Below are 13,207 nucleotides of genomic sequence, written 5' to 3' on the forward strand. Positions count from 1 at the left end.
GGGTGGTACCCTAGAAGGGGCTAGCAGGGTTGTCACAGTTGCTTGAAAGCGGTGTAAGGTGGCCTCATTGGAGATATAAGGAATGCTATCAAGGACCATCTGAACATCTTGATCAAATTGTTCCTATAATGCAGCATATGTTTCAAGGACAAAGGATTGGAGGAGTGTAAATTCTTAACGTAGCTGGCATAGTTCAATAGTTGAGGAATTGAAGGAGGAGGTGAAGGCGGACGTGCATCAGTATGTGGGGAACGATTGTGTGCGGAAGGCACTAGATGTGGTCGAGAAGGCATAGTGGGGAGAAACCAAAGGATGCCTTAATAGCCAAAAGTAGGGAGTAGGAGGAGGGCAGGCAACCAGAGAGAAACAGGAGGCGGAGAAGAAGAGTTAGGTGTGAGTCTAGTTTTTTAAACTATTCTCTACCTTCTTGAGCATGTCGCACTAGTCCTTATGCTGTGCGTCCTTGGTCGACCCGTGAATTTTAGCAAAAAAACATAACTTTCAACTAGGTTGCTTGCCAACCCAGTGCCGGTCCTGATCATGGTTGAACCTCTTGGCATTTTCCAATCGCAGAATAAATCAAGGACTGGACTAGGTCACCCTTGTGCATGCTGGTCATCCCTATAGTCAAACCCCAAACTTTTTTTAAAGCTTACTCTAAATATTCTAAACTCAAGCTACCCTACAATGTACACTCTAAGGACGCAAAAGGAAAGAAAAATTATCGAGTTGCCTCCTGGAAGCGCTAAGTTTACCGTCTTTATCTAGACACACTTAAGCTTATGTCAAACTCAACCTGGTTCAAAGTTAAGATTGAACTCTCTCTTCTTTTCCTCATTCCTAGATTTGCGTACCCCCAACTTATTCTCAGAACTAGGGACCCAATCATTATTTGGCGTAAGTTGTTAAAAAGGTTCCTTAAGTTTAGCGGCGGTGGGGTTTTTAGGTTGAAATGCATAAACCAATGGGTCTCTACGAAAAATTGAGAGGGCCGCTTCCCCAACAATTTTACCAATCACATCTTCATCTATAAATTGGAAAAATTTAAGTTTGTGTTGGGGGGTAGTAAATATGTTCATCCTAAGTTGCTTGTGGCCCCATGAAATGTCCATAATCCTTGTCCTACATTGAATGCAAGCATTGGCTATGGCTAGGAATGGTCGTCCCAGAAGGACATGGATTGAATTTGTGGAAGACTCCATATCTAAAATGATGAACTTGACAAGGTAATGGAAATCTCCCACCTTGACCACCACATCTTCTACCATACCCCGGGGTTGCTTAAGAGATCGATCAGCAAGACTCATTTTTATCGGGGTGGGCCTCAGCTTCCCAAGGTTAAGTTGTTGATAGGCTGAGTATGAAAGGATGTTCAAACTCAATCCTAAATCTAAAAGAGCTCTTTCAATGGTGTAGTAGCCAATTACACATAAAATAGTGGATGAGCTGGGGTCTTTTAGCTTAGGCATGAGATGCCCTAATATCATGGAGCTCATGTGCTCGACCTGCTTACACAAACCATCTATATGCACCCTTGACTCTTGCTCTTGCGTTGATAAGTTTTTAAGAAACTCTATGAATGCAGGTGATTGCTTAATGCCCTCTAGGAGAGGTTTGTCAATTCTTACTTGTTTAAACATGTCCTAGATGGATTCAGTTGAGGCCTCTTTCCTAAATATAGAAGGTGCAAGAGGGGCCACAAGATGTGTCACTGAAGGGATGTGAAAAACCCGATGGGGGGGCGAAGTGAGGTTTGGTCCTTCCAGTTGCAGGTATGGGACAAAATGGTTTGTGTACCTGACTAGAGGAAGATAGGGTGCACGAATCCGCATTGAGCACTACCCTTTTTTCATCCTCGTTCTCTCCCTTGCTCAGTTACTCATTGCCTCATTTATCTATCATCTTACCAATTTGGAGGGTAGTCACCACCTGGGCTTGCTCGGGATATGATGAGGGACTAGCGTTCGTTTCATATTCCACCCCATATTGTCTCTTGGGATTCACTACAGGATGACTTGGCAACTTACCCTCATCTCTATAACTCAATGTAGCAGCTAGTTGCCCTAGGGTGGCTTCTAGCTTCACAATGGATTGGGAGTGAGAGTGAAGGAGTTGTTGATCTACTTGACGATCAACCTTAATGTTTTTAAGGGCTTCCATCACAATCTCTTAAAAGGTGTCATACTTAGATGGAGGTGGAGACGATTTCTGAACGGTTGAAGATTTGGGGGCTGAATCAGGATGATTTTGAAAATTTTGGTATGTACGCGGAGGCTGAGCATTAGGGGCTTGTGGAGGTCTTTGGGATTGAAAACCCGGAGCTTGCGACCTTCAGGAGAAGTTGGGATGTTGTTTCCACCGAGTTGTAGGTATTAGAGTAAGGGTCATTAGACAGCCTATCATACCAATTATGGGTGGCTTTCCCTTCCTCCGGCATAGGCTCAGGCTAGGAAGGTGCATGTGGGCAATTATAGCATGTATAGGAAGGATCAGAGCAGATTGCACAAACCTATGCACACGTCATTGTATGTGATTACGGTCCTAAGGATAAGCACTGGTCTAGTTTTTTGGATATGGAGTGCAGGGTAGGGGCTAGATGATGGCCTGCAATGAACTCTTAAACTCCCTTAGGTTTAGAGGGTGATGGATTGGGGAGTCTACAAGCAGTAGCAGTGTGCTGCTGAGAATTGTAGGCAAGATTCTCGAAGAGAAACCATGCTTTATTCTCGTGCTTTGTGAGGAAAGTACCTCTAAATGAGGCATCTACCATGGATCTATCCCTCTCAACTAACCCTATATAGAATGTTTGCACCAATTTCCACATGGCGACCTGATGATGTGGGCATTTACAGAGCAGGTCCCTGAAGCGCTCCATAGTCTCAAAGAAAAGTTCCCCATCCATTTGTGTGAAACTTGTGATTTCCCTTCGCAACTGGTTAGTGTTCCCGATTGGGAAGTACTTTTTCGAAATTCATGATGTATGGTGGCCTAGTTGGTCACCGAGTTCACCTCTAGACGTCAACCAATATTTGGCCTTATCCTTTAGAGAGAATGGAAAAAACCTAAGACGAAGGATGTCATCACTAAAATTTGGTACATGGATGGTGGAGCAAATCTCCACGAACTCATCTAGATGCTAATAAGGATTTTCAGTGGGGTTCCCATGAAAGTTGGGTAGCATCAAGATGATTAAAGTATTAATCTTGAATAGCACCACCTAAACATCCTGGAACCGGATATAGGACAATGATGTGTATACGTTGGACACAAAGTAGTCCCTAAGTGGCCGAAGTGGTTGCTCTCCCACCACAAGTAGGTGGGGAGCTTGGGGTTCTTGGAGTTGATTGGCGGGAACTGGTGGGTTTCATTTAGCCATAAATTTTGGCTCATACCACTCAGCGATCTCTGGATTGGAGGTAAGTTTCCTAAAGGATCTATAAGATCTTTCAATCTCAAGATTTATGGGAACTATCTTGGGGTCCTGAGAGCACAAGCCAAACATACACAGTTAAAGCACCTATAATCAAGACTTTAAAGATAATAAACATAAATGAAAATAAATAAGGAAATATGAAAATAAAAGGAGAGCAAATAAAAAACACAAGGCAACAATACCCTAAAGTGGAAGTTGGCTTATAACCGTAGCCAAGTCCTCGGCAACGGTGCCAAAATTTGGTAGGCTCGCCAAAGCTTGGGTCCTTAACTACCAAAAATAAAATTTATAAAACCTAACCAATCCCAAGTTCAGTAGAAAGTGGGGTAAGTTGGGTGTCGATCCTCAGGGAGTTAAAGAGTAGTTATTAAGCTACTTCCAAATTAGTTTATATAGCCTTGTATAAAAGAGAAGTAAAAGGTGGTATTTTTCAATGGATGAAATTTAACCAACTATTTGAAAGTGATTAAATGAAAGCAAGTAAATCTACATTAACCCTACTCCTACAAAGCACTATTTAGACATAGGTTTAGTTTAGGATTTTATTCCGCGTAATCTACTTTCAGTGAGTTTACCATACTAAACCAATAGGAACTCTACTAAACAATCCAAGGAGTTGTTCGATGGCATAGAGTAGTAAGAGTGCACCAGCTATCTAGGGCATGGTCGGGAACTAGAGTATACTCTATCACAATGACCACAAGAACCTCTGTGGGAGATTGTAGCCTATTACGTGTGCTAAACTAAAGCCATAGAGGTGTTAATCGTGTCACTAAAACATCATCACAATCCGAACAAGTAAATGAAAGCAGTAAAAAGATCATCCCTTTTATATTTAGATCGTCTATCACTAATGTCAGAAAATACAAGAGAGTGATCATGTAATATACATGAATAGCACACGAATGCCACCGATTGTCACAGGCCATCGAGCACTTCATGCACACACCGAAACAGGAATTGAAAACTATGCTACTCTTAATCTAACTTGGCTCTCAATGACATATTAAGTCTGTCACTAACCTAAGAGAGGCCAAATAGGAACCCAGAGCTCGAGTTCATAGTAAATACTTATAGGCTCTAGGGTTTACAAGGTTTGTTTCATAGTATAGGAAAGTCTATAGCGTATCTCGCGTAGAAGATTGTCACCGTCGACCAAGTCGCCCCTATGTATTTCTTGTGCGCGCCTTGTTTGAGACTCACGAGAAATCAGGAATTTGAATCTTCAATGTCTTCAACTGCATCGTGCCTCAAGGTTTTTCTAATTGAGTTGATGGTCGAGACTTAAAAGATGTTGATTTTTAGGAAATCTCAGGAACTTGATATAGTCGCCCCTTAAGGTCTTTTGGTCGAACACTTCGTCGAGGCTCTCGGTAATTCTGATCTCAGTTTTGGCTCAGTATCTCAACATGGTCGCTCTGGAGAGTCACTTGGTTGAGGACTTGTTCAAACCTTGTAGCATTTTTATCTCGGTATGAACCTTGGAGTCTACAAGTAAAGACTTAGTCACCCCTTATGCTGCTAGTCACACCACATGGTCGCGCATCGTTTTCTTGTCCCTTGATGATCTGAAGCTTCAGGAGTTTGGCTGAGTATCTGATTTGAGCTTTGAGTCCTCCAAATCCTCCTTGGCTTCTCATAATGCCTAACTTCAAGGTTTTAACCTATTTTCCTGAAAGGACAAACAAATCTTGCATAGTAAAATGAGGATAAACAAAGATAAATGGGGGTCTAAAATCATGCATTTTAGGGACTCATCAATGACCACTACTTTAATTATACCAATAGATTTGCCACGACTGGTAGTCCCTCTTCAAGTCCAACCAACCCCCATCATATGAAGATATAGTAGATCTAGGACTGTTTCTCCACCATCTACTTCATCTGCCCCTCCAATAGCACTTGAACCATCTTCATAGGTGCATCCTCGTGTGCCAGCCATCTTCAGTTCTAGTTTCACCGGCTTACGTTTTTGTGGAGGAGGGGGCCATTATGAGTACACATTATGATGAGGCCCACCAGTCTGCGGCGGGTACTCCATCTAATGCATCTGGGGACTTAGGAGGTAGTGCTTCAGATTATGATGCTAGTAGGTCAACTGAGGAGGATTAGGCATGGATTAGGGCTAGTTTTTTAGACCTTTGATGACCTCTTCGTCCATATAGCTTGTTTTCTTTCTTTTTAGTTTTTTTTTCTCTTCTAATAGTTCACCATGATTTTTTTGGCTGTACTCGCCTTGTCTTGCTTCCTTCTACAATGTACTGCTATGGATGTTAATGACAATCACATGATGCTTTTGCTTAGTCTTTTGAGCTTCGGTGTATCTATGCATGCATTTATTACTTCAGGATTTTATGTGTTAATGTAGGTGCACCCTTTGCTTCTCATCGCACCATGCAGTATTTCCTCTACCATGCCAACCAGGTTCTTTCTTTCTACACTTCAGCGTGGACACTGAAGTTCTAAGTTGGGTCTAGGGGTAGGAAACACTACGTGGTACATTTAAGCACAAAAATGACAAAATTTAAAATTTTCAATGAACAATGTTCCTTTTATGCCATGCTAACACTATTCGTACCCTTTATATACTTTTATATCACTTACATGTTACATGCATAAGCTTATTAGTTATATGATTTTGTTATGCTCACTAATGAAGTAGTGAGTTACTTGTGTTTAGTTTTACATACTATGGTCAATATATGTTTTGAAACTCTAGGATTATTGACTAATAACTCATTCGCTCTAATATGGTTATGTAAAGGCTAGTATTTACATGATATTTCAGAAGTCTAGGATACGCTTACACATGATTTGTAAGACTTAGGGTTCCTTGAGAGCATTAAGAGAACAATCGTGGCGACTATGACACCTTGTGAGGTACTGCTGAGCCAGTTGATCAATTCTTGAGTTGTTGACGTTAAACTTTGAGTTTATGAAACTCAACTTTACTTTTTTTTTCTGGTTGTTCCTTGTTTACTAGTCTTTGTTTTTGCATTTATTAGCCTAGAGGTGACATCAAGTGGGGAGATAAAAAATTAGGTCTTGTAGCTTACTCAAGACATGAAAATTGAGCCACCAGTAGACTTATTTCATGAACTTCTGTTTGAGCTCAATTCCCATTGGTGGTATGAAGACAACATGAAAGTGTAATGATTGTCCGAGCTAATCATGAAAAGAAAGAAAATGAAAAGAATGGGCAGAATAAAGAAAAATAGAAATAGAAATGCAAAAGAGTGAAATGAAAAATATATACTTGCTCCAAATGAATGTGAAAAGATCAAGCTAGGGACACGACACCACACTTCTACACGTATGAAGAGTATTTAGCTGACCAATGCACTTGTTGTATTCATGCTTAGTCTATGAATAAGTCAATCTAGGGTAGTCTTGGTTGGATGTGGCAAGTGAGTGAGAAGATGCTAAGGTGAAGGACTTGACACCTCATAAATAGGATGGATTCCTTTCCTATGAGACTAGCCCACTCCATATTTTTAGCATTGTTCCTTCAAATATGTGGGACGTTTGATCATGACATTCTTCCTCACATATGAGAGTGAACCTATGTTCTTGAGTGTTTTTGAGGGTATACCAGTGAGGCTGAGTCAAGAAAACCATTCTGTAGGTGTCTAGGGATATCTAGAGTGTGACAAGTCATACACCCTATGCATGCCTTGTGATATTGCCTATTTATACTTGAATTTACATGACTATATTAACTCTAAATTGTAGTTGCTAGTTGATTATCTGTGAGTTATGCTTTTCTTGACGACTATATTATGTTGAGACTTGCATGAGTGATTCGTTTCAGAGTTGTGTGTATAGTGAAGTCATGAAAGAAAGAGCTTGTATGTAATTGGGTAATATATCTATATGAAAATTGGTATGACTGTGTTGCTTGTGCTTTTATCTGATGTTAATTGGAAATGGTGTTTGTGGGTATCACTCTGGAAACCCTCACGAGACTACAACTTGTCCACTAGGGTCAACCTAAGGGTTTAACTCCTTGTTGCATATGGTAAATGCAACCATGTTTCCCACTAAAGAGGAGGTAGATAGAATTTTCTTAGTTTTCTTAGTTTTTTCTTTTCTTGAGGACTAGCAAAGTGTAAGTTGGGGGTTGTGATGACTCCCTAAAATGCACTATTTTAGGCCCTCATTTACCTTTGTTTATCTTAATTTATTTTGTATATAACCCTTTGTTATCATATGTCGGAGCTATGCAAGATTTGTTCATGTTTCAGGGAAAAAAGGTTAAAACCAGGGAGTTAGGCATTATGAGAAGCCAAGGGAGAATTGGGAAGACTTAAAGTTCAACTCAAATACTCAACCAAGTCCCTAAAGCCTCAAATCATTCAAGGAAGAAAAAATTTTGATGCACCATGTGGTGCAACCAGCAACATAAGGGGCAACCAAGTCATCACTTGTTGACTCCAAGGTTCAAGCCTGAAATAAAAGAACTGCAAAAGTTGACCAAGTCCTCGACATAGTGACCCTCTGGGGCGAACAAAGTCTATGAAATAATGGACCAAAATCATCTCCCCCCCCCCCCACCCCCGCCCTCTTTGAATTCGGCCACTACATAGGGAGACTCACAATTGAAGCTTCTCTTGGAAGCTAGTTTGGAAAGAAGATGACAACTTGCAAGTCAAAGAGTCTTGGTATTTCAAGAAGCATTTATTTCATTTTAGTTCCTCGACTCCTCTATCATAATTATTCTAATTTCTAGGCACTTATTTCCTATGACAAACTATTTCCTAAGAACCTCATTTTCTATGTTTTAAATATTTTATTCTATTATTTTGTTTTATTTAATCTTTTAAGAAGCCATGTGCAAGTCATGCATGTAAGGCTATAAATATGCCATCACTTGTATTTTAAAAGGGGTCTTTGCATTATCAATTAAAAGAATCCTTTGCTTGAGCTTGTGAGGCTTGTTCCTCTACTTGTGATTGATTAGTGTGAGGCTACATTCCGTCTCCCCAGAGATTGGGTGGTGAGAGACCACAACAACATCAACATCATCATCAACACTCCATGCCCCACTCCTATTTCATAGCTAACGACCACAACCTTCCTCAAGCTTCATTCTTGTCTCAAGATTCCTAAGGATCAACAAGCTTGTTCGTGATGCGATCAAGTACTCGTGTGCCTTGGTGTTTGTCATTTCGAACATCTCGGTAAGCTTGTTTTAATTCCTTGTTTGTGACCATCTAAAATAGCCCCTAAAAGTCCCTTGTAAGCCTTGAAACCCTACTTTAATCCTTGATTGAAAACCTTGTTCATTCTCTTTTGCTAGATTTTCAACGTGAACATGATTGCTAGTACCATACTTAGGAAATTTTGATTTGTATGCTAGGACTTGTGATTTAAGACTTCTGATATTACATATTTTAAAGTGAACTTGATTATTTGAATGAAATGATCAACTAAGGCGTGGGCCTTACAAAGCTTAAAATCTTGTTTTAATGCTAATAAACAAGTGAAACTTAACATTTTTGGTTGAGTGGTGTTATTTCAAAACTCACAAGGATTACATATGTAAAAGCAAGGTCAAAGTGCCCACAAGGATCAAATGAAGCTTAAAAGAGTCAAGGCATGGATTTAAAGATGATTTAAGTAAAGCTTGAAGAATATGAGAGCATGATGTTAAAGAGAAAGATCAAAGAATATTAAAGCTTGAAGACCAAGAAAGAGCCAAAACAAGCATGAAGATTTATGTGTTTAAAATGACAAATGTCTTAGAAGTCTTTATGTAAGTGCTTTAATGTTTAAATATTCTTTGAAATATTCTTAGGTTAATTTTTTGGACCTAGATACCTTTTAAAATACTTGAAAAATATTTTTATAAGGTGAACAGATATTTCAAAAAGGTTAAAATTATTTTTGGAATGAAAAGCACCAAAAAGAGGTTTTTCCAAATGCTGTCATTTTTTATACATCCATATTGACGTTCATTTTTATCTATCAAAAGCTCATTATTTTAAAAGGTGTTCAACATAAAAGTTGTAGGATTTTCTCTTACCTTTCTTTTTACACAAAGAGCACCTAATTTTAAGTTGTATAGAAAATGTTATGACCAAACTACTAAAGTGAGGTCGAAACTATCAGCAAACTGAACACTGTTCACAACAAAACTTCAGAGGACTGAATAGTAGACAGAACCACTTCAGACGACTGAAGTGTAACTTCAAAAATCTAAAGAATTTCTTCATAAGACTGAAGATTGAGTTCAAACTTCTGAAAATTTTGCTGAAAAGTTTCTAAAGAAGCAGAACCACCTTAGGCGACTGAACCTGAAGGTTCAGACGTCTGAACACTGTTAACAGCCATATTTTTTAAAAGATTTGAATTTGAAATTCATATTTCTTGGCCACCAAACTTTATATAAACTTGAAAGATACTCCAAGTAATCTTGGTCAACACGAAAATACTTTTGAAAGCCTATAAATTCATGGTTTTGTAAATCAAAACACACCAAGAATTGAAAAATCTAATTGATAAGCTGAAAGCACTCTTGTTCTTACAAAGTTCTCTTGCTCACTCATTGCAAAACTCTTTGGCTAAGATATTTTGAAGTTCTAATCCTTACTACTTTGAGTTTCTACTGCCAATCTCTATCTAAGGAAGAATTTGGTGAATTCTACACTTGAGCTTCATTCTATTTCATATTGATATTTTTACATTGAAGTATATAGTGTTGAACTTGTAGTAACCTGCTCTTTTTAGAGAGTGTTTCTTGTACATAGAAATTCTTTTTTATTTTCTTGTAGATTGATGACTCCAAGGATTTTTGGGATCGTTGGCTAAGCATGGGGTATCACTTAGAGAGGTGTAGCTCTAGCCTATTGAAGGAGTGACTGAGTGAGGGGATATCACTTGCAGAGGCGGTGCTCTTACCTATTGAAGGAGTGTGTAAATGGTGTTGTTCTTCTCGGAAAAGGAACTAAGTTTAGTGAATTCGTTTAATGATTTACCAAAGGTGAGGATGTAGCCTGGGGATAAACTGAACCTCGTAAAAACTCAGTCTCACTCTCTTTCCTTTACTCTCTTTACATTCAACATATATAATAAACTGCATGGATGATTTAATTTTCTTAATTATACAAACTACATAATTTGGAAGTTAAATAAACTTAAAGTTTAATTTTGATTTGGGATTGCGGAAACCGAAAGGGAGTACGTTGGTTGATCAAACTTTTGCGGAAACCTCAAAAGGAAGTACATTGGTTGGTTAACAACCAAAGAAAAATTAAATAAAGAGTTTATTTAAATTATGAGTTGTTTGGGAATTGAGTTGTGGTTTGCATTGAAGGAAAAATTTCATATATATAGGGCTTGGTTCAAATTCACATTCACTACAGGGCTTGAATATAAATCATATACACAGGGCTACAAACAACAAAGCCGAATCTATCAAAGTGTCGCATCTTGATTGAATATGTAACGACCTGCTTATTTTACTAATTTTTGTTCCATAACAACAAAACCAATATAATAAACCTAGTAGATCATAATCAACCTAAACCTATGGGTACCAAGGATACATCAGAGATATAGTATGGAAGCATAAGCAGCAAGAAACATAAAACTATATACATATCATAATACCATTCAACACAATACCAGAGCTACTGCATTCATCATATACAACCCAAAACAGTCAAAAACCAGTCCTAGGGTCGTCACCCAAATTCCATATGACCCTAGCAAATACTTACCCTTCAGATAGGGTATAACTAACGAACTCTAGCGCTGCGGAGCTTTATCTGCTCTCCTATCTGGGGCTCCTGAAATGTTCATATAATTCAAGATGAGACACCTCTCAGTAAGGGAAATAAACAAATACCAGTGTGTGGCAACATGAGTATTTCTATGTTATACATAAAAATATACATAGGCATATTTAGTAAAACTATCTATATTATTTCTGGGAAAAATATGTATAATCATAGCATGGCAGAACATACTAAATTTCCATAAGCATCATTCATCTCATATAATAATAATAATACAAAACAACCCTAGAAGGTTAGCTGGCTGGTATCATATCTTACCCCCACATGACTGGGTTGTGTGGCCCAAAGGCGGGACCTAATAATGGCTGGCCAATCACTGCCTAGTCAAAGTAAATGTCTGTAAGTATAATGGGTCTGCTAGACTTGGTCTGTACATCGAAGGCGCCAACACTTCAATAAACCACGTCGACTATCCATCCTTATGCTGCCCCATACGACAGCGATAACACAATATCATGATGATCATGAACACATAGCTATGGTACCGTACAAGTGCAAGCCTAAACCAAGCCAACCAAGTTCTGATAACATATAACATATTCCAAATTATGATACATTGCTATTCCATAATAATAATTTTTAATTCAATATCATCATATCACATTTCATATATAATGTGAAAATATCAGCCCTTACTCCAACATTTCATTTTTTATTAATCACGGCCCATACACCGTATCACATATCAAATAAAAGGCTCGGCCCGTACGCCAGCATATCATATAAATGGCTCGGCCGGTACACTAGCGTATCATGTAAAAAGCTCGGCCTGTACGCCAGCATATCATGTGAGAACATCCTCGGCCTGTATGCCGGTATATCATATAAAACTCTCTGCCTGTATGCCGGTATATCATATAAAAACTCTCGAATTGTATGCCGATATATCATATTAAAATTCTCGACTCGTATGCCTTTGTATCATTTAACTTTGTCCCAAAAAACAGTAATTCATAATAAATTCTACTTATGCCACACATAATGGGTATTATGTATATTCAGATCATATCATCATTTATAGTAGTATTTCCCAACATAATGCATATATAAATTCTTGAAATCCAATGCTATAAAATTATACATATATTTTCATAAAATAACTAGTTTAGTTTATCCCCTTACCTGATTCCTGAAAAGCCCTTAAAACAATCAGTCATGCATCCGCAGGGTTCTCCGTTCAACACCCTGAAATCAACATTTCCCAGAATAGAAATTCAGTATTTCTACGCATACTACGTTTTCTACAACTATAGGGAAGGCCAAATACTGAATAAAAGTCTTACTCTGAATTTGGGATGAAATCTAAACTAGCCCTACCGACGATCCACTCTAGCAGATTTGTAGAGAACTTCCCCAAGAGTGTCGTGGTGGCTTCAAATCGTCGATCCAGTAAAGAACGGACCCATAAATTAAGAGAGAAGGGGTAGAAACCGAAGAGGAGAGAGAGGAGAAGTTTCTGCGCGAAAAATCAGCTATAAAATTGCATTTAGGGCTATTTATACACTAGCCTTCGTCGACGAACGTCTAATTCTTGTCGACGAAATTCAGAGATGGGAAAATAGCCTCTCAGTATTTTCTTGTTGACGAAGCGCACCCTCGTCGACGAGCTTAATAAGTCACGTCGTCTTCGTCGACGAGGACCTGTTGTGCCCCTTCTCTAATTTCCTTTTTCTCCCTCTTTATTATTTAAATACCATAATTCTTCGGGTCACTACAGAATATATTTTGTTTGATTGAGTTTTTTTTTTAATGTTAATTTACTTGAATTGGTTGGTTGTGGATTGAAATCTTTGAAAAAATTAAAAGGCTTAAAATTCACTAAAAATTTTAATAACCCAATTCACCCCTCTCTTGGGACTACATATTTGTTTTCATAAGGGCTTTTAAATCAAATCATTTACCTTTTCAAAATCTCAACAACTTGTGATCACTAGAATATGTTTTTGACGTTCATACTTGTAATCATACTTTGTGT

The 13,207-nt window shown here is 38.4% G+C and overlaps 1 non-coding gene across 1 annotated transcript; it reads left to right on the top strand.

Moving 5' to 3' along the window:
* The first annotated feature begins 2,828 nt into the window (after positions 1-2,828).
* Positions 2,829-2,934, top strand: LOC131156803 (small nucleolar RNA R71). The gene has a single exon (XR_009137075.1). It is a non-coding gene; the product is annotated as a small nucleolar RNA R71 (small nucleolar RNA).
* Positions 2,935-13,207: the final 10,273 nt, after the last annotated feature.

This window comes from Malania oleifera, chromosome 5 (assembly GCF_029873635.1).
Source record: "Malania oleifera isolate guangnan ecotype guangnan chromosome 5, ASM2987363v1, whole genome shotgun sequence".
NCBI classification, from domain to species: domain Eukaryota; kingdom Viridiplantae; phylum Streptophyta; class Magnoliopsida; order Santalales; family Ximeniaceae; genus Malania; species Malania oleifera.